General features: G+C 39.4%; 1 pseudogene; it reads right to left on the bottom strand.

The window, feature by feature from the left end:
- Positions 1 to 4283: 4283 nt before the first annotated feature.
- The window catches only part of LOC150042148 (vomeronasal type-2 receptor 116-like), a 42024-nt pseudogene continuing 24176 nt past the window's right edge, over positions 4284 to 22131 (bottom strand).

The raw sequence follows: 22131 nt of genomic DNA, 5'->3' as shown, positions 1-22131 counted from the left end.
ATGAATGGGCTATTTTAAATTGTATGTTTACAGGAAAAATAGATAATCATTATCCTAAGAGTCCTTTTTTACAGTTTTTTAAAGAACATCCCGTGGTTTTTCCGGTAGTTACAGCAAAACAACCTATTATTGGAGCAGTTAATATTTTTACCGATGGCTCTAAGAATGGATTAGGGGCCTATTTAATTGAAGGACAGCAACCAGTTTTATGTCACTTTCAACCTGGATCGGCACAGAAGGTGGAGTTACAAGCTGTTATTGCTGTATTTCAGAATTGTCCCTTTCCTTTTAATATTATTTCTGATTCCCTTTATGTAGTAAATGCCTTGAAAAGTTTAGAACTTGCTGGGGTTATCAGCAAAAGTAGTAGTGTTTATAAATTATTTGCACAATTGCAGGAATTAATTTGTGCCCGCAAAGCTCCATTTTTTCCAGTTCATATACATGCCCATACAGGATTACCCGGACCAATTAGTTTGGGTAATGATGTAGTGGATAAGTGCACATGTGTGCAAATGGCCTTTACTGTTTTTACCCCGGAACGACAAGCTCAGGAATTTCATAGTCATTTTCATGTTAATGCCCGTACTTTACAATCTAAGTTTAAGTTAACCCGGCAAGCGGCCAGACAAATTGTGTTAAATTGTCCAAAATGTGTTACCCACCTACCGGTTGCGTCATTGGGTGTTAATCCTCATGGTCTTCTTCCTTTAAAAATTTGGCAAATGGATGTCACCCATGTTATGGAGTTTGGAAAGTTGAAATTTTTACATGTCTCAATTGATACATGTTCAGGAATTATTCATGCCACTCCTTTAAGTGGAGAGACAACTCATCATGTAATTACTCATTGCCTGGAAGCTTGGGCTTCCTGGGGCATGCCTTATCTATTAAAAACTGATAATGGCCCTGCTTATACTAGCAGACAATTCCTTCAATTTTGCCAAAACATGGGAGCGCAGTTGTCACATGGACTGCCTTATAATCCTCAAGGACAAGGTATCGTGGAACATGCTCACCGCACCTTAAAAATTTATTTACAAAAACAAAAGGAGGGAATTGGACATAAGAGGACACCTAAAGAGAGAATTTCCTTAGTCCTCTTTACTTTAAATTTTTTAAATTTGGATATTCAAGGCCATTCTGCCGCTGATAGACATGTTTCACCAGCTATAGGATTGCATAAAGGATTTGTAAAACGGAAGGATGTATTAACTGGCCAATGGAATGGGCCAGACCCCGTGCTCTCTTGGGTACGAGGAGCTGTTTGTGTGTTTTCACAGAAATCACAAGATCCTATTTGGGTGCCGGAACGTTTGGTGAGGAAAGTGCAGAAGGATGAGCGTCATGAAAATCCTGTCGATGCTGCTGCTACTGATGATGCTGTTGTGGCCACTGATGGAGACTCGAGTACTGTGGGCAATAATGAAGACGTTCCCCCTGCCAATGCCAGTGACTAGTACTTCCAAAGTATATCCATATATATTCACCACTAACAGATCCTTGAAATTACCTTCTATTCCTTATGATTCTGGACGTGGAAATTTTTCCTTAAGTTTGAATTTAACTCGAACCTTGTGTTTTACTTTATTTATGAATTTGAGTGCCTGTATAATTCTTCTTCGACAAAATATGGGAATGTTTTATCCCCAGCCAAATGGTGATTTGACAACAGTTTCTACGCTAACTCAAAAGGAAGGATTGGTGGGATATTCGGGGTATGTTCCATCTTATGGAGATCATGTGAAAATTGGGGAAATTCAATATGGATCTACAAAAAGTTTTCCTTTATTGTTTCCAAAATGTACTAGCGGTGCTTGGTGGCCCTGGGAGTGGACAGGTTGTCAGAGTTCTAGATATGCTCATGTTGCTTCTGGTTTTCGTTTTTCCCCTGCTATTGCTGATTTTGGGAATTTTACCCATGCTCCATGTAGACGTGATTATATTTTTCAAACAGCAGATGAAGATACTGAGAATCCTTTTGATGTTTGGCTAATTTGTGGGAAATATGCTTGTAGTGTTAGTAATGCTTTGGCTTTTATTAATGGAGGAGAGGTTAGGCATTGTAATAGTACCATTAAAAGTGATTTTATGATGGTCTGTCCCGGTTCAGGGCCATGTTGCCCCAGTTCAACTTCGTGTTCTTGTACAACTAAGGCATCAACTCCATGTCATTGTACAACTATGGCACCAAGAAATAATGTTACCCTAGATTATTGTGCATTTAATGGCAGTTATGGCCCTACCCCTGTATGTGTATGGTTTCCTTTTATGTTTGTTATTTTTAATTCATTTGATGTTGTTGATGGAATTATAAATTGTTCCTCTACTGTATGATATTTAAGTCAGTACTGGAATGTTAGTGAGTTTGATTCTGCTGTGGTTATGCGTATGCCTACTTTTATTCCTATTCCAGTAGAAGCTTCTGAAAAGAATTTAATAGTGAAATTGAAAAGAAGATCAAAACGTGATTTTGGAGTGACTGCTTTGATTATTTTGGTGTCTTCGTTGATTGCAACTGCTGTTGCATCTGCTGCCGCTATGGTTACCTCCATTCAGACTGCGACTGCTGTAAATACACTTTCCGAAGCGGTTTCACAAGCTATGGATACTCAAGTGCAAGTGAATCAGCATTTGGCCCGAGGACTTATGATTTTAAATCAAAGAGTGGACTTGTTGCAAGAACAAATGGATTATATGTTTCAATTTGCTCAATTAATGTGTGTAGGAACCACATCTGGTTTATGTATTACTTCTTTGGATTATTATAATCTTTCCTGTGCTGCAAATTTATCCCGGGAATTGGGTCGTATGCTTCAAGGATCTTGGACTCAAGAGTTTGAAAATCTTACTAATCAATTACGGCATGAAATTATGATTGTTAATTCCACCCGTGTAAACATTGCTACTGTGGGAGAATTGGTAGATTGGATTTCTCAATCCCTTGGTTGGGTTAAAGAATGGGCTGGGAGCGTGTCCTTAATTGTTATTTTATGTGTTGGATTAGGATTGTTGTGTTGGTTTGTTTTGGTTTTGCGCAGACAAATTATCAGACAAAGAAAACGTGATCACATGGTCATTAAACAAGCTCTTATGGCTCTTCAGCAACAAGAATCCCCGCAAGTGTGGCTGGGTATGCTGGATCAGTAGTCAAAGACGGGTAAGAGTAGAGATTGGTCTTGGTATCAACCTAAGACAGACTCCAATGCTCGAGTATCGGATGTTGAAGACGGGTAAGAACCAAGAGGCATCTCTCCAACCTAAGACAGGCATGATCCCTTACCCTCAGTATGAGAAAATAGGGAAGGCGTTTGGAGATCTGGCCAGTCTCTGAATTCCTACTCGAATTCTCTATACTTTCAGCCAAAAGAAAAAAGGGGGAGATGTAGAGAGCTATTACATTCGCCATTACAAGATGGCGCTGGCATCCGCCTTTGTAGTTGCGCCACTGAGTTGTTTGTCTGAAAGTTTCCAGGAAAAGATGTGATTGTTCATGAGCTTTATGCATGATTGGAAGTATGTGTAATGCCATATTACTACTTGTTTAGAATGTACTATAGAGGTGTACTTATATTATTGGCTATAGAATTGTAAGAAAGCAAACGTGATTGGAGGATGGGCCTATAAAAGCCCAGGGTATTGAGGAAGTCGGGGTCGACCTGGCATAGCTGTAAGCTTGCTGAATAAACTGCTGCTCGAGAAGAAGTCTCACTTGTTGAGTCTTCCTTGCCGGCCGAGGGGATAGCGACACAGGCCAAGTTCAAGCCCTATTATACACGCACATGAACACACACACACAGACACACACACATACACACACACACATACACACACATACACACACACAATACACCCACACCCACACACACAAAATATAATAGTGAAGATGAAAGGAGATGGAAGGTTAATAAAGAGCAAATGGAAAAAAACAAAAAATACAGAAAAAATTCACATTTATCTAGCTCTGGCTACTAATTGTGACTGTACCATTACTAGAGAAATGAATGTTACTCATATGTTGAAGTGATTCCAAGAACACAAATGAGTATATTTGGTCAAATACTTAAATTTCGGCTTAAGAGGGTCTATTTGTTTGAAGATGTCTTCTTTTTTTTTGCCAGTCCTGGGCTTGAGCTCAGGGCCTGAGCACTGTCCTTGGACTTTCTCAAGGCTAGAGCTCTACCACTTGAGCCTCAGCACCACTTCTGGCTTTTTTTCGTGTATATGTGGTACCAAGGAATCGAACCCGGGTCTTCATGCATGCTAGGCAAGCACTTTAACCACTAGGCCAAACTCCTGGCCCCTTGAAGATATCTTCTGTCCCAGAAGCCATGCAGAGAATTTCTGTCTGGCCTTAACAAAATGATGTGCACTTGGGGGCAAAGATTCAGGCCAGAAGCCCAGCAATGGAGGCCAAGATAGAGAAGACCTCTACAGCCACCATGACTTTCCCTTTGGCACTGTGGTAAATAGGCAGGAAAGTGAGCCAGACACTGCAGAACAACAGCTTTCTGAAGGTCAGGAACGTGGCTTCATTGAGGTGTTAGGCAGGTTCCTGGCAAAGAAATCCCCAGTGAAGCTGGCCAAGGCCAGGGAGCCCAGGTATCCCAAGACAGATTTAAAAGCAGTGAGGGAGCCCTTGCTACATAAGATGATGAGGTGACCATGTTCAGAGTATGCATCTGTGTCAATGAAGGGAGGAGAGTTTCCCAGCCAAATTCCTTAGAGAGTCACCTGGATCAGGGTGCAGATGGGAATGATGAAGTTAGGAGCCCCGATACCAGTAGCCACCTCATCCTACTTGCTGGAAGACTGACCTTAAAGGCCAGAACTACACTTATAGTTTTGTCCAAGACAGCAGAAACAGCTACAGTGAACACAATTCCAAATATGGTTTGCTGTGCAATGCAGGTGACTGTGTTGGGATGGCCAATAAAGAGCAAGGAAAAGATATAGCAGAAGATGAGGGAGATGAGCAGGATGTAGCTGAGAGCCTGGTTATTAGCCTTGACAATGTCAGTGTTCTTATATTTCACAAATACCCCAGAACAACTGCTGTGAGTGTAGATAAAGAGCCATGCAAGCCAAGGCCACCCCCAAAGGTTCTCCATAAGGCAAGAAACTTGCAGCTCTTGGAAGCATTGATTCCTCTCTGTGTTGGCATACTGTTTTGGCATCCTGTGTCAGCAAATTTTGTTGGCATTGCACACACTGATGCAAATCTCATAAGAAAATCAAATTCTCATTAGTCCCTTTTAAGTACTTAAAAAGCAAACAGTCTTACATGTGAAAATTTAGTAGCATAAAGTAAATATTACCAGATATGCTCAGTATTACTTTTATGCATTCTTCATGTACTTACCCTAATTCTTACATTCTCATATTTTAGTCTGAGTGAAACTCTTTACTGCCAGTGATGATTGTTCATATTACTGCCATTTTCAATACCCTACAAATTATTTCATTTCTTCTTCATGCGGACATAACTCTCAGACTTATGTACACAAGTCCAACCCTCATTCAAAATTTTATATTTTGGGGCCAGGAGTGTTGCCTAGTGGTACAGTGCCTGCCAAATATGCATGAAGCTCTGGGTTTGATAACTTAGGACCACATACCTGGAAAAAATGGAAGTGGTGCTTTGGCTACCATGGTAGAAACCGAGCCTTGAATTTCAGAAACTCAAGGACACTGTCCAGTCCATGAGTTCAAGGGCCAGCACTGGCAAAAAAAGAAACATTTGTGGAGGAAACCTTGCATGTTCTTGTGTCACTGTAGCACACTGTGGTTCTTCCTTCCAGTTGTTATGTTTGTCTCTTCTAGTCATCTGTACGGAAACAGATAATCAATTCACTCTTTGGAGATATACAGTCATGCTATGCACAATACTTGTGCCTGATTCTGATTTTTTTTATTTTTTCAGTCCTGGAGTCTGAATTCAGGGCCTGAGCACTTCCTTGGGCTTTCCTCAAGGCTGGAGCTCTACCATTTGAGCCACAGCACCAGTTCAGGCCTTTCTATGTATGTGGTACCAAGGAATTGAACCTGGGTCTTTGTACATGCTAGGCAAGTACTCTACCACTAGGCCAAACTCCCGACTCTGTGCCTGATCCTTAAATCAACCCAACCCAGAATACTTGCACTGCTGCCCCAAGATTTCTAAGTAATAGGAAGTAAATATGTGTAAAATCTGTGTTTTCTTTGTAGTTCAAAGGGAATCTTGAAGATATAGATTTGTTCTTAAAAATTCTTTGCATGTAATGTGATAGAAGTTAATGTTACATTACTGAGTAGTTGAGTAAACATACATACAAAAGACCAGAAAAAATCCTACATGTAAATCAGAGCCCATGTCTTCTTTTTCCCCCGAAGAGAAGTAGCAACCACTGTCACAATTAAATTACTAAGTGAAGGAGGAAGAATTTGAATCTGCAATTATGAATTTGTATTGACTGGCATGGATGAGGATACTAGGAGACAGTATGAATTTCCCCCTAAGACATGAGCTTACCTGTTCCATTAGCAATCTCATTGTCTGGGCATAATGTGCAATCAAAGCAACAGGCAGCCTTTCCCTCCTGAGGAGATTTTCTGAATCCAGAACCACAACTCTCACTGCAGACAGAGTGAATAGGCTGAAGAAAATTAGATATGTGTCAGTAATTGCTCAGAATTTTACATAATACTCCAAAAAATATCGTTTTAACATAATGTTCCATTAAGCATATTATTTCTTGTTTATTGCCAATCATGGGGCTTGACTTCAGGGACTGGGCATTATCCTTGAACTTTCTCAATGCAAGTGTTCTAGCACATGAGCCACAGCACCACTTCAGGCTTTTTGTGTGTATGTGGTAACTTACTTGCTAGGCAAGCACTCTACCACTAGGCCAAGCCATAATATCGTCTTACTTTCTAGTGGCCATGAAGTGAGAATCTTCTCACACAGGCTCATTCAAGGATTCCTTGAAGATGCTTAAAATAGTAGACCAACTAACCACTGAATGAAGCCTCCACACAATGAAGCAAAATAAACATTTCAACCACATGAAGTGATTCCTGTGTTACTTTGAAAATGTGTTAAACCGACCAAGCCACTAAAAGCGGCTTGAGCGGGCACCGGCTCCACGCGGGGAAAGCGGGGGCGGGCACCGGCTCTAACCCACGAAAAGTGGCGGCAGTGGAGGCCACCAGGCTGGGAGCCCAACGGCTGCAGAAACCAGCACAGAACCAGGCCAGCGAACGGCGAAAGCAGCGGAACCCAGACGCGGAACCAGAACAGCAAGCGGTGGAACCCAGACGCAGAACACAGGCTGCGGCGGAGACCCCAGGGGAGTGAAACACTCCCCACCACCGAGGAGCTCCCGCAGACGGACGCAGAGGCGTGAGTAATACAGCGCATCCCCAAACACATCGGGAAAGTGGAGCGGGTGCCAAGCAATAGAACTTAACTCAGACCCCAACACCCCGCCCAAGAAAGACTGGCGGGAGCAGGGGGGCAAGGAATTTAGAATCTTGTCCCTCCCTTCAACAGCCCCCTCCCTCAGGCCACTGACTGGAGATTGACAGGCGGGCTATCCATAAGTCCCAGCACCCCACCAAGGGAGGCGGGGCTGCCCCAACTCCCACCCGCCCAACGGGCTCAACCCCTAGCCCTCTGACTGGAGACTGACAAGCTGGCAGACCCTAAGACTCAGCACCCCACCAGGGCAGGCGGAGCTATCCCAGCTCCCAGCCGCCCACCAGGCTCCTGACCCAGGCCACTGGATCTGGAGAGTGGAGCGCTTTGGGACCCTGACTTACAACAGTGGGTAGGGGGTGCGGGTAAATAGGAGCCAGCATCTGCCCCCCCTCAATTCTCGAGCGGGGCAACCTCCAGCTGGGAATCCTGAGCAAGACACCACAGAGGGCCCCCCCCACAGTCACAGACTCTGACAAAGCAGTGGAAACACAGCAGGGATCTGAAGGGCCAACCAGCAGTCAAGCTCCCCTTCTGACAACCAAAAAGGCGCAGCTCCGCCCTTGGAGCCCACGTCCCCAGCTGGGCCCCGCCCCTGGGAAAAGAGGGGACTCCTGCTGGTCCTGCTAAGGGCTCCTGAAACTCTCAATCCCCACACCCTTGGCTTGGGGCCGACCCTGGAAGCAGCACAGGAAAACGTCCAAAAACCACGCTCAGACAGAAGCTCGCAGATCCATCCCATGGTCCACTGTGAGGCCACTGGTTGGGCTAAGAGCTAGTCGTGCAGCAACGCATAAGTTTTATTCTAATACTTTCCAAACATTGTACTCAAATACTCTACCTACTTACCCCCTGACCTCTCTCATTCTATTTCTCTATCTCTGAACCTCTGCTCCTCTTTCAACCCTTATACTACATGGATCTATACTTGATGGCTGTTGGGCAACATTGTATATCTAGGTGATTAATCATTCTCTAGGCTCAGAGGGACTTAAAGACAATACAGATTGGTTTGAGAGGCTTATTGTTTTGGATATAAATCGCTTATCAGTGAATAATTACACTAGTCCGTAACTGCACAAAAAGAAAGAGTGATAACACCAATCAAAACTTGTGAACATCTAGAGTCTGCCAGCTACAGAGGTCTAGGTTGGACATATCTGAAAAACTATAATCATGTTTAGTACTAATCTTGCTCCCATTTTCAAATGGGCAGAACAAGAAACTCAAGAAAAATGTCAAATCAAGAAACAACACCTCCCACCTCCCCCACCCAATGTAAACAGCCAATGGAACAGTCATTGGCAAACCTAGAGGAGAGTCTTCCAAGTGCTGTCCAAATGCAATTGATAAACATCATTAATGAAAAATGTGAAAATATAAAGAAAGAGATAAGGGAGGAAGCCATAGCTGAACAAGAGGAAACCATAAACAAGGTGATAAGTAAAAAAGAAGAAGTCATAAAGGAGGCCATAATAAAGGCTGTTCAAAGAAAGATGGATGAATTCATAGAATCCACAAATAAAAAGGTGACCGAACTCCAGCAAATGTTCAAAGAAAATAAAGCTACTGAGCTAACCACTCAAATGGAAATCAAGGAGCTAAAGAAATCCATACATGATCTAAAAGAAGAGATGCAAGGCATCAAAAATGAGCAATTAGTAGCAAGGGAGATGAAAAATAAAGTAGATAGCTTTGATAGCAGGTTAGACAATGCAGTGGAGAGAATTTCCGGGGCTGAAGATAATTTAGTTATTATAGAGAAAGAACAGAAAATGAGTCAATCCAAATCAAGGAAAAATGAGAGAGTGCTTCAGGAGGTCCAAGATACAATTAGGAAGCCTAATTTAAGGCTAATTGATATTGAGGAGGGTCTGGAGAAAGAGGTCAATGGTATTGGAAATATACTTCAAGGAATCATCTCAGAGAATTTCCCAAATATCCAGAAGGGCAGACCCATCCAGATACAAGAAGCGTTTAGAACCCCAAACAGACCTGACCAGAAAAGAACATCCCACCGCCACATCGTATTTCGAACTGGATCAGTAGAAACCAAAAAAGGATCCTAAAGGCAGCCAGGGAAAAGGGTTCAGTAACCTATAAAGGAAAACCAATCAGAATAACCCCAGATTTCTCAGCAGAGACCATGCAAGCAAGAAGTGACTGGAAGCATATATGTCGTGCCCTTAAGTCAAATAACTACCAACCAAGAATAATGTACCCAGCTAAGCTCTCATTCATAACTGAGGGAACAATAAAAACATTCCATTCCAGGGAAAAGCTGCAACAATATGTCGCAACAAAACCAACACTACAGAGAATTCTGAAAGATGTTCTATACATAGAAAACCAAAATAAATGCAATATAGGGAAAGAAATGTCACCTAAACAGCATACCACCTAAGGACCACAAGAACTATCAAGACACAGGCCCAAATAAAAGCTTTTAAAAATGGTAGAACCTAATAAATATCTCTCAATCCTAACTCTCAATATCAATGGACTCAACTCTCCAATTAAACGGCATAGGCTGTCTAGTTGGATCAAAAAGCAAGAGCCATCGTTCTGCTGTCTTCAAGAGACATATCTTACCCAAAAAGACAAGCATCTTTTTAAAGTGAGATGTTGGAATAAACTCTATCAAGCTAATGGCCCCCATAAACAGGCTGGAGTTGCCATCCTCATATCAGATAAAATAGACTTCAAACCAAAATTAGTAAGAAAAGACAAAGAAGGTTACTACATACTACTAAAGGGATCTTTCCTCCAGGAAGACATAACGAACCTAAATATTTACACACCCAATCCCGGAGCTCCAAAGTTCATCAAGCAAACTTTACTTACACTGAAACCATACATAGATCGAAATACAGTGATTGTCGGTGACTTTAACACACCACTTTCACCTATGGACAGATCAACAAGGCAAAAACTCAACAGAGAAACCTTAGAACTGAACAACTATATAGACCAACTAGATCTAACAGACATCTGCAGAATATTCCACCCAGCAACAAAACAATATACGTTTTTCTCAGCAGCACATGGAACATTTTCCAAAATAGATCACATGTTAGGCCATAAAACAAACCTGGACAGATTCAGAAACACAGAAATTATTCCATGCACACTCTCAGACCACAAAGGCATCAAATTGGAACTGAACACACATCTCCACCAACAAAAACCCTGTAACTCATGGAGACTGAACAACACATTATTGAATCACCAATGGGTCATCGAAGAGATCAGAACAGAAATCCAACAGTTTATGAAATTTAACAGTAAGGAGCACACACAATACCAACTCCTTTGGGACACAGCAAAGGCAGTACTCAGAGGAAAATTTATACCGCTGAGTGCCTACAACAACAAGTTGGACAAATTGCAAACCAACAAGTTAATATCTCACCTTAAGCTCCTGGAAAAAGAGCAACAAACCAACCCTAATCCCAGTAGAAGAAAGCAAATAATTAAAATCAAGGCAGAATTAAATGATTTGGAATCCAAAAAAACTATAGAAAGAATCAACAATACAAGAAGTTGGTTCTTTGAAAGAATTAACAAAATTGACAAGCCCTTAGCAAATCTTACCAAAAAAAGAAGAGAGCATATCGAAATGAACAATATCGCAGATGAAAATGGTAATATCACGACAGAAATTACCAAGATTCAGAATATCATGAGGGAATACTTCTCAAACCTTTACGCCAACAAATTTGAGAATCTAGATGAAATGGATGAATTCCTAGCCATTATTAACATACCCACACTGAACCAAGAAGAACTAAGCCAACTCAACAGGCCTATTTCAAGCTCTGAAATAGAAATGGCAATTAGAGAACTTCCACCTAAGAAAAGCCCAGGGCCAGATGGATTCACAGCTGAATTCTATAAGGTCTTCAAAGCAGAGCTCACACCAATACTCCTCAAGCTCTTCAACGAAATTGAAAATGAAGATTCCTTACCAAACTCATTCTATGAAGCCAGTATAACCCTCATCCCCAAACCAGACAGAGATTCATCAAAGAAAGAGAACTATAGACCTATATCTTTGATGAACATCGATGCAAAACTTCTCAACAAAATACTGGCCAACCGTCTACAACAACTCATCAAAAAAATTATACACTATGATCAAACTGGATTCATCACAGGGAGGCAAAGCTGGTTCAACATACGCAAATCAATTAATATAATTCAACACATCAACAGGAGCAAGGATAAAAATCACATGATTGTCTCAATAGACGCGGAAAAGGCATTTGACAAGATTCAACACCCCTTTATGTTAAAAGCTCTGGAGAAACTAGGAATCCATGGAACATTCCTCAATGTAATAAAGGCTGTGTATGAGAAACCTACTGCTAGTATTACACTTACTGGTGAAAATCTAAAGCCATTCCCTCTAAAATCAGGAATGAGACAAGGATGCCCCCTCTCTCCACTACTCTTTAACATAGTACTAGAATTCCTAGCCAGTGCAATAAGGCAAGAAGCAAGCATAAAGGGGATCCAAGTAGGGAAAGAGGAAATAAAACTATCCCTCCTTGCAGATGACATGATTCTGTATTTAAAGAATCCTATAGACTCTACTCCCAAGCTCCTTGAGCTGATTCAATGCTTTGGAAGAGTAGCAGGCTATAAAATCAACCCTCAAAAATCAACTGCCTTCCTTTATGCCAACAGTGAGAGGAACGAGGCAATAATCAGGAAAGAAACTCCTTTCACAATAGCCTCAAAGAAAATAAAGTACCTAGGAATTAGCTTAACTAAGAATGTAAAGGACCTTTTTGATGAAAATTTTAATACCCTGAAAAAGGAAAATAAAGCAGAACTAAGGAAATGGAAAAAGCTCCCATGCTCCTGGATTGGAAGAATCAACATTGTGAAAATGACAATCTTGCCAAGAGCTATCTACAAATTCAATGCAATAGCCATCAACATCCCAATGTCATTCTTTAAAGAAATAGAAGAGGCAATCCAAAATTTCATATGGAATAATAAAAGACCCCGTTATAGCAAAAACACTTCTTAGCAGAAAGAATAGCGCTGGAGGATTTTCAATTCCAAACTTTAGACTCTATTACAGAGCTATAATACTCAAAACAGCTTGGTACTGGCACAGGAACAGGCCTGAAGACCAATGGAATAGAACTGAGGACCCAGATATTAATCCACAGACCTATGGCCACCTAATCTTTGACAAGGGAGCCAAAAAAATAGAATGGAAGAAAGACAGCCTTTTCAACAAGTTGTGCTGACAGAACTGGTTAAGCACCTGCAGAAAACTAAAGCTGGATCCTTCTTTGTCACCTTGCACTAGAATTAACTCCAAATGGATCAAAGACCTGGAGGTAAAAGCTGACACACTGAAAACTCTACAGGAAGGAATAGGAGATACTCTAGGCCTCCTTGGCACAGGTCGAAACTTTCTTAATAAAGACCAAGAATCACAAGTAATCAGAGAAAGGCTGGATAAGTGGGACTGCATTAAACTGCAGAGCTTTTGTATGCAACGGATATAGCCTACAGAGTGGGAGAAGATCTTCACCACCCAAACAATGGACAAAGGCCTCATATCTAAAATATATCAACAACTCAAAAAATTGAATCACTCCAAAACTAACCTCCAAAGTAACAACCATCCCATTAAAAAATGGGCCAAAGACTTAAAGAGAGTCTTCTCTGAAGAAGAAACAAAAATGGCCTATAGACACATGAAGAAATGCTGCACATCTCTGGTCATAAAAGAAATGCAAATCAAAACAACTCTAAGATTCCACCTCACTCCAGCTAGAATGGCCAAGATCAGGAAAACGAATGACAACAGATGCTGTAGGGGATGTGGCCAGGAGGGATCACTACTACACTGTTGGTGGGAGTGCAAACTCGTTCAACCACTATGGAAAGCAGTGTGGCAGTGCCTCAAAAGGCTAAACATAGAACTCCCCTATGACCCAGCAATTCCACTACTTGGCATTTACCCAACCACCCAGAAACAAGGACATACTAAACCCACTAGCACAACCATGTTCATTGCAGCACTATTCACCATAGCAAAGATATGGAACCAACCTAGATGTCCCTCAGTTGATGAGTGGATCAACAACTTGTGGTATTTGTACACAATGGAATTCTATGCTGCTGTCAGAAAGAATGACATCGCCCCATTTGTTAGGAAATGGAAAGACTTAGAAAAAATCATATTAAGTGAAGTAAGCCAGACTCAAAGGAACTTAGGCTCAATGGTTTCCCTCATTCGTCATAATCAGTAGAAACCTTGGGCTCTGCTAGAAGAGACTTGCAATAGAGCAAAATCTTGATACATAAGAACATATAATGGGAAGCTAATTGAAAGGACCTCCAGGATAGTGAAACAAAAGCCATATAATGAATGATTATTGTCCTTAATGTAGTATGTTGTCTCTCATCTCCTTTGCTGTCTCTTGGTTATCTCATATTGGTATAGTATCTCACTTTGTTGTCTGACATATTGAACTTATTTGTATTTGGATATTTGAAATTTGATAGGGAAGGGGGGAAAACCAAAGACGGGTGGAGGCTGTGGGAGGGAGGGAAACAGGTACCAAGTCATGTGAAAGGGTATCAATGTATGTGAATTAATGCACCTTCTATCTGGCAAATATCATGTAACCCTTTTACTAATTACAATGAAAAAATGCAAAAAAAAGGAAATGTGTTAAAAACTTGCTAAGAAATATGGGACTTCTATTTTATGATGGTATTCTAAATCATTGCTATTCTAAACAATCAGTGTTAATGTCTACTTTTTTGACACTGTTCCTGGGGTTTGATATCAGGGTCTGTGCATTGACCTTGGGCTTTTTTTCCCAGTCTTGAGCCATGAACGAAGACCTAGGTGCTTTCTTTGGTCCACAGCACCACTTCCAGCTTTTTCTGTGTATGTGGTACTGAGGAATTGAACCCAAGTGTTCATGCATGCTAGGCAAGCAAATCTAAGTCTATGCCAAATTCCCGGTCTCAGACTGTTTTTCGCATAAGGGAAGCACTCTACCACTTGACCCACGGTTCTTCTGGAGATTTTGGTGGCCAATTGAGATAAGAATCTCAAACAATTTTCTGACAGGTTCAACTTCAAACAGAAACGTAATCTTAGATGTGAGGACGGCGGCTTCCTCAGTAGATAGGCACGTGTCACTAACCCCAGCCTTTCGTTCCCCGTGGTTAAATTAATTTAAGAGTCTCACAAAAGTTCTTAGTTGGACTGCCTTCAAATTATAGTATTTGTAGCTCACCTACCCGAGTAGAAGTTATTGCAGGAGTATATTGCTTGTATCCAACCAGGTATGAATTTTAATGTTGAAAGCCTACAGATTAGGAGATCTTCACTAACCATACAACAAACAAAGTCCTAATATCTAAAATATATCAAAAGCTCAAAAAATTGTATCACTCCAAAACTAATCTCCAAACAACCATCCTATTAAAAGATGGGCCAAAGACTTAGAGTATTCTCTGAAGAAGAAATAAGTGTGGCCTATAGACACATGAAGAAATGCTCGATGTTTCTGGCCATAAAAGAATTGCAAAACAAAACAACTCTAAGATTCCATCTCGCTCAAGTTAGAATGGCCAGGATCAAGCAATATAACAACTGATGCTGGTGGGGATGTGCCCAGGAGGTTTCACTACTATACTATTGTTGGCAGTGCAAATTCATTCAACCACTATGGAAAGCAGTACGGTGGTTTCTCAAAAGACTCCACTATGACCCAGCAATTCCACTACTTGGCATTACCAAGTGGTCCGCAAACAAGGACATACTAAATGCATTAGCACAATGATGCTCATTGCAAGACTATTTTCCACAGCAAATCTATGGAACAAACCTAAATGCCCCTCAGCAGATGATTGGGTCATCAAGATGTGGTATTTATTAACAGGGGAATTCTATTCTGCCATCAGAAAGAACGACATAAAGGAAATAGAAAGACTTAGATAAAGGCATATTAAGTGAAGTAATTCAGACTGAGAAGAGCATAGGGTCAATGGTTTCCATCATTTTTCATAATTAATATAAATCTTGAACTTTCTTAGCAGAGGTTTACAGTAGGGCAAAACCTACATTCATAATGCCACATTGAAAAGGCATTCAGGATATAGAAACAAGACCCATATGAGGTGTTACTGTTGTTCTTCATGTACTATGTTATTTCTCATCATTTTTGTTGTCCCTTGGTTATCTCATATTGTTACAGTATCTTACCTTTTATCCAGTATATTACATGTATATTTATTTGTTTATTTGAAATAGGATCGGGAAGGGGGAAAAAGTTGAGGGAAGGGTGAGGCGGGAAGGAAAGGCGGATAAAAGCATGAGAAGGGTATCTGACGAATATAATGTAACCCTTCTATTAATTACAATTCTTAAAACAATGTGGAAGTAGCTTCAGGTAACGCAGAGAACAAGTCACATATTTGCTGTCTTGCGATGTGATCTGTCAACCATGACTGTGAATGGAAATGCCAGAAATTCTACCAATAAATTTAGAATGGCCAGGTGCGGTGACTCACATCTCTCATCCTAACTATCCTGGGGGCTGAGATCTAAGGATAAAAGTTCAAAGCCAGCTCAGGAACTCATCTCTAGTTAATTGCTAGAAAACTGGAAGTGGCGGTGTGGCTCAAGGGTAGGGTGGTTGTCTTGAGGTGAAAAACTGTGTGTCAATGCCCAGACCCAGAATGCAAGCCCCGATGGCCAAAAAAGAGTTAGAATGGCTAAATGTAGCAAAACTCAAGGTCAACGGATACCTTGATGTCAAGAAACACACTTCACCATCACGCCCGTCAGTTAGTATAAGAAAGGGTAGTCCATGCAAATGAAATCTAAAAGAAAGCTGCCATATCTTAACATATCACATCCAATAGACTTGAATCTAAGTGACAAAAAGTGACACAATTGTAATGTAATGAAAGGATCAAATTTGCAAGATGAAATTGCAGTTTGAAATGTGTACTTACTTACACATTATCCAACCACTGAACTATGTTAATCGGAATTTGAATAGTCCTCAGTAAAATACTAGCTGAAGATTTGATAGCCTCATACAGACTCACAGAATATTTTGTTCAACATCTGGATAAAACTTTGCTCATCAACATACTGAGTATTCTGGGACACAAAGTCAGCCAGATTTTAAAAAGTAACATTGAAAGTGTATTGAGCACACATGCAGACATACGGTAAGAGGGCCAGAAATTAATGAGGAAAAGATTCACATAGTATGAAAGTTAAATGAATCACTTGTGTATCATAATTAAATAGTAAAATAATAATGAGAAAAGTGTTCAACTTAATTAAATAAATAATTTATGATAGTGAATTGTTTTTCAAGACAAATTCCATTAAATAAACTTATCCTTGGAACAAATGAAAATGAAAACCATATGTATATAAAACGGGGTGGGAGGAATAACAGGAAACTGTAACTTTTTGTTAAATCAAGCAGACAGATACTGAGCTAAAGAATCTGCACTACATCTCAAGGAACGCAAGATTTTTATAGTACTATTTGCTGTTCTTTTTTCCTCTTTTTTTCTGATATTTTCCCTATCTTTTTTCTTTTGTTTACTCCCTTTCATCATCGTTTTTATTTCTCTACTTTATCTTGCAAATAAGATGGTCTGATTTGGGGAATAGAATGTGAAACACAGAAAGGGCAGGACAAAGGGTGAACCAATTCAGCAGACATTAGATAGTATGGTGGTAACATACTGTACAACTTGGCATGGAGTCAAGTATGAATGGTTATAACAGAAAATAAAGGAGAGATATACACTGCTCAAAAAGAAATATACTCATTATCTGAATTATGTAACTACTCTGTTCATCATGTACAATAAAGATTTAAAAACTTAAAATAAAATAAAAATAAAAATAATTGAAAGTAAGGGAATGGACATTAAACTGAAGAATTTACACAGAATCTCAAAGAACTAGAAATAACAATCTTCAAGTTAGTAAAAGGAATGAAATAATCAAGCAGAAAGAGTAGGTCAAAGGATGAGCCAACTCAGTGATATGAGACACTGTGTTCGAAGTGAACTTTACAGTTTGATGTGGGGAGTGGAGTGGAGTTAGGAGGTCAAAGAGTGGGAGAAAATGAGGAAAGAGTGACACTGTTCAAAAAGAGGCACTCCTTACTTGAATTACATAAATTTAACCTGTCTATATTTCACCTTTATAATAAAATCTCAATTAAAATAGTAAAGGAGATGGTTTGAAAATGCAGTATCAAGAAAAAAGAAAAAAGGAGGAGCTTCTACAAAAACAAAAAGGAGATAAAACAAGTAAAAATTATGAAGAGCTTACTGTCCTGGAAAGATGATACACAAAAGGAAACTAAGGATCCTCTTCAACAAACAGGCAGAAAATCACTTAAAGGTAGATTCAAGATAAAATAACGAAACTAAGGTGTTTCCCTTGCATAGGGATAGGAGGTGATGGTAGAGGATACAGAGAGTATACGTGTGTAAACATAGAATTCCATCAGCCATGCCCATCCCCAAAACAAATCCGCAAATGGAAATGAAATGTTGAGGTACTTACGGAATGTACTGTTCATCTCCAGAATCATCACTGTTTCTGCGATTGGTTCCCAAAGTGTAGAGAGCAAAAAACCCATCAACCATCACATCTCCATCCATGTGTGCTTGCTGCTTCATTGTAGAAAAGCAGCTAGTGCCAGCCAAGAAACTGACAGAGAGAGGAAACTGAAGAAGAATGTGTATGGAATCAAATGGTACATCTCTGAATCATCTGCCCAGCTGAAATTCTGGCTGGAAGTGGGGTCCACTGGGTCAGGCATGTGTATTCATAAATCTCTGTATATGTACTTATATGTCTTTTATTGATAGAGATGTATGCTGTAGAAGTAGATGTGCAAGCCTATAGGGAATTCCCAGGAAGAATGAGTAATCAACTTCCCTGGGGCTCTGCATTTTTGGACTTGCATGCAGGAGAAAAACACGAGTTGGAAAACATGCTGGCACATTCTCCTTCACAATCCCAGGTGCTATGATTTCCTCCAAGACACCAGAGAGTGACTCCCATGGAGGAGGGTATATTTGATGTGTTTGGTTAATGTCTGTGTCCAGAAACTATTTCCATGAAAGCCATTTTCATGATTCAGCTGGATTGCATCAGAGTATGCCATTTTAGGTATGCAGTGAAATGGGTAGAAAAAATTGTATGTAGTGAGATGTCAACCAAAGATATTAGTGCATCATACTCAGATGGTCAATTCACACACCCATTGCCCAAAACAGCTACAGAACGTTGGTAGTTGATTCAAGCAGGTTTCAATAAGAATTCCACATGCAGATGCCTCCACACATGCATCCATTTACTATTGCCTAAGGAAACAATGATGTTCCTGATACCACATATTGTTTACTTGTTGTGCTAAAGAGTCTGATGTAATCCATTTGTCAATTCTTGCTTTTATTTTGTGAGCTCTTTGAAGTTACTACCTAAACAAAATGTTTCCTTTTTTGTTATCCATATTGTAATGCTTTAAGTTTTAGCTCTTTAATATATGGGTACTAGAAAAACGAGGATCATTCACAATTTAGGGTATCCTGGGATGCCTGGTTACAGTTTCCAAGGTGTGAAGTGTGTTCATAGAGAAAAAAGGTCTGTGAGGAAATAATCAGCACATTTGTTGGTTTTGGTGTGCAAAGGTGGGAGGCATATAGAGCTGAAGTCAACATAGTGGCTAAGAATTTCTCAGCAGCTAGCATTGCTTCCAGGACTCAGGATAAAGTCCCACAAAGGACAAATGGATCAAGAAAGGTGATATTGAAATTCCCTACTTCCGTTAGATTCTGCACCATTCAGAAGGAAATGGAAAGATGTGGAAAAATATTATATGAAGTAAGCCAGACCCACAGATATATTGGTTGCATTGTTTCCTTCATAGTTTTCTATCTAAAATATCTGTATAAATGTATAAGTAAACACAGTAGGTGGGAAAAGAAAAAAATATACACTTGGACATAATAAATTATACTGAACTCCAGATAGTCACATTATAAGATCTAAGGAGGGAATTCTGTTTTCCATAATTAGAAGATTTTTTCATTGGAATGTATACATACAATCTTTACATATTATTACATATCCATATCTATTTATCATTGATCCAACTATCTAATTATATTTTTAAATAACTAAGGAAGGGATCATATCTACCCAAACAAAATAGTTTGGTTGTGATTGGACACATAAAAATGTGTAAAACAGGACACTGAATTTGAATATTTACATCACTTTGGTCAACATAATTCAACTCCTTTTCAGAATATAGTTACACATTAATTACATTTTTAAGAGGAAAAAATGAACTTAAATCACTTAACGGTGTTTCCATGAAGACTCTGGAGGATAAACATTTCATGATGCAGATTTCCAAATGTAAGGTATTCCATATATGTTTGAATTTCTGCTGACAAACAATTAAAACCTATTAAATTATAAAGAGAACCAGCACATAGGGAAGTGACCTGATGTTAGCATGCTAGATTGTTGTACTTCTGAGTCATTATTAAGAAAATTTGACCTGTGTCAATTAGACCCATTGTCTCTCCTATTCCTTCTTGTAAAGTTTTCAGAGTATCTGATTTTCCTCAAGGACTTTTATCCATCTGGGATTGATCCGGATGCAGGGTGACATAGAATGATCCAACATTAATTTTCTGTGTGTGCTTAACCAATTCTGCCGGCACCCCTTGTTGAAGAGGCTGTCTTTTTTGCATTGTATTTTTTGGCTCCTTTAACAAAGATTAGGTGAGGTTGCCTTCTGGGTCTTCACTACTATGAAATTAGTCCTCAGTCCTATTCATATGGCAATAACAAGCTATTTTGCTTACTATAGCTCAGTAATAGTGTCTAAAGATTGATATTGATATTGCTCCCCAGCTGTTCTTTCTGCTAAGGATTGTTTGTGCTATACAGGGTCTTTTTTCCATATATTTTTATTGTAATTAATAGAAGTGTTACATTATTTTCACCAGATAGAAGGTGCATTTCTTCACAAATGTTGATACCCTTTCTCATGTCATAGTCCCCATGTCCATCCCCCTCACTCATCTTGATGTCCACCCTTCCCTATCCAATTTCAAATAACCAATTAAGTATATATAAAATATATCAGATAACAAGGTGAAATATTGTAACAATATATACAGGGTTATTTAATAGCCCATATTAAATTTTGAATTGCCTCTTCTATTTCCGCAAAGAATGACATTGGAATACTGATGGGTATTGCGTTGAATTTGTAGATAGTCCTTGGCAGGATGGTCATTTTCATGATGTTAATTCTTCCAATCCCAGAACATTGGAAGTTTTCCCAATTCTTCAGTTCTGCTTTAATTTCCTTTTTCAGTTTTTTTAAAGTGTTCATCATAAAGGTCCTTTAAATTCTTAGTTACATTAATTCCTAAGTGCTTTATTTTCTTTGGGGTTATTGCAAACGGAGTTGCTTTTCTGATTTTCTGCCTTGTCTCTCATTGTTGGCAAATAAGAAAGCAGTTGATTTTTGAGGGTTAATATTATACACTGCTTCCTGCTCAAGTTTCAAATCAGCTCAAGCAACTTGTGAGTGAAATGTATATGATTCTTTCAATATAGAATCATGTCAACTGCAAAGAAGAAAGTTTCACTTCCTCTTTTACTATTTGGATACCCTTTATATTTGCATCTTGCCTTATTGCTCTAGCTAGGAATTCTAATAGTACATAAAGATGAGTGGATAGAGTGGGCTTTAGTTTTTTGCCATTAAGTATAATGCTAGCTGTGTGTATGTCATACACATCCATTATTATACTGAAGAATGCTGCATGGATTCCCAGTTTCTCCAGAGCTTTTAGCATGAAGGCATGTTTTATCTTATTAAATAGCTTTTCTGCATCTATTTAGATAATTAGGTGATTCTTTTACTTGCTCCTGTTGATGTGAATTATATTTACTGACTTGTGTATGGAACCAGTTTTACATTATTCTAATGAATCCTGTTTGATCATAGTGCATAATTTTTTGATGAGTTGTTGAAGATGGTTGGCCAGTATTTTGTTGAGAAGTTCTGCATCAACATTCATCATACATATAGTTCTATAGACGTCATTCTTTGATGAGTCCCTGTTTGGTTTTGGGATGAGGGTTGTGCTGGCTTCATAAAATGAGTTTGGTAAAAAGTCTTCTCTTTCAATTTCATTAAAGAGCTTGAGGAGTATTGGTGTGAGCTCGAATTTGAAGGCCTTATGTAATTCAGCTATGAATCCATAGGGCCTGAACTTTTCTTGGATGGGAGGTCTCCTATTGCCATTTCTATTTCAGTACTCTACATAGGTCTGTTTATTTGGTTTAGGACTTCTTGGTTGAGTTGGGGTATGTCAATATTGCATAAAAATTTATCCAATTCTTCTAGAAGCTTAGATTTGTTGGCATAAAGGTTTGGAAAATATTCCTATATGAGGGTTTGTATTTGGTAAATTTTTAATGATATTTCCATTCTTTTAAATCATTCTGTTTAATTTGGTATGCTGCCAATTGTGGGGGGATAATTTATTTATGGTATGTCAATTTTGTTAACATTTCAAAGAGCCACTCCTTCTTTGGTTTATTC

The sequence above is a fragment of the Megascapheus bottae genome, chromosome 37, assembly GCF_031878675.1.
Source record: "Megascapheus bottae isolate mThoBot1 chromosome 37, mThoBot2.hap1, whole genome shotgun sequence".
Classification (NCBI taxonomy): domain Eukaryota; kingdom Metazoa; phylum Chordata; class Mammalia; order Rodentia; family Geomyidae; genus Megascapheus; species Megascapheus bottae.
The sequence above is the reverse complement of the archived record's forward strand: the minus strand, read 5'-3'. Positions and strand labels throughout refer to the sequence as shown.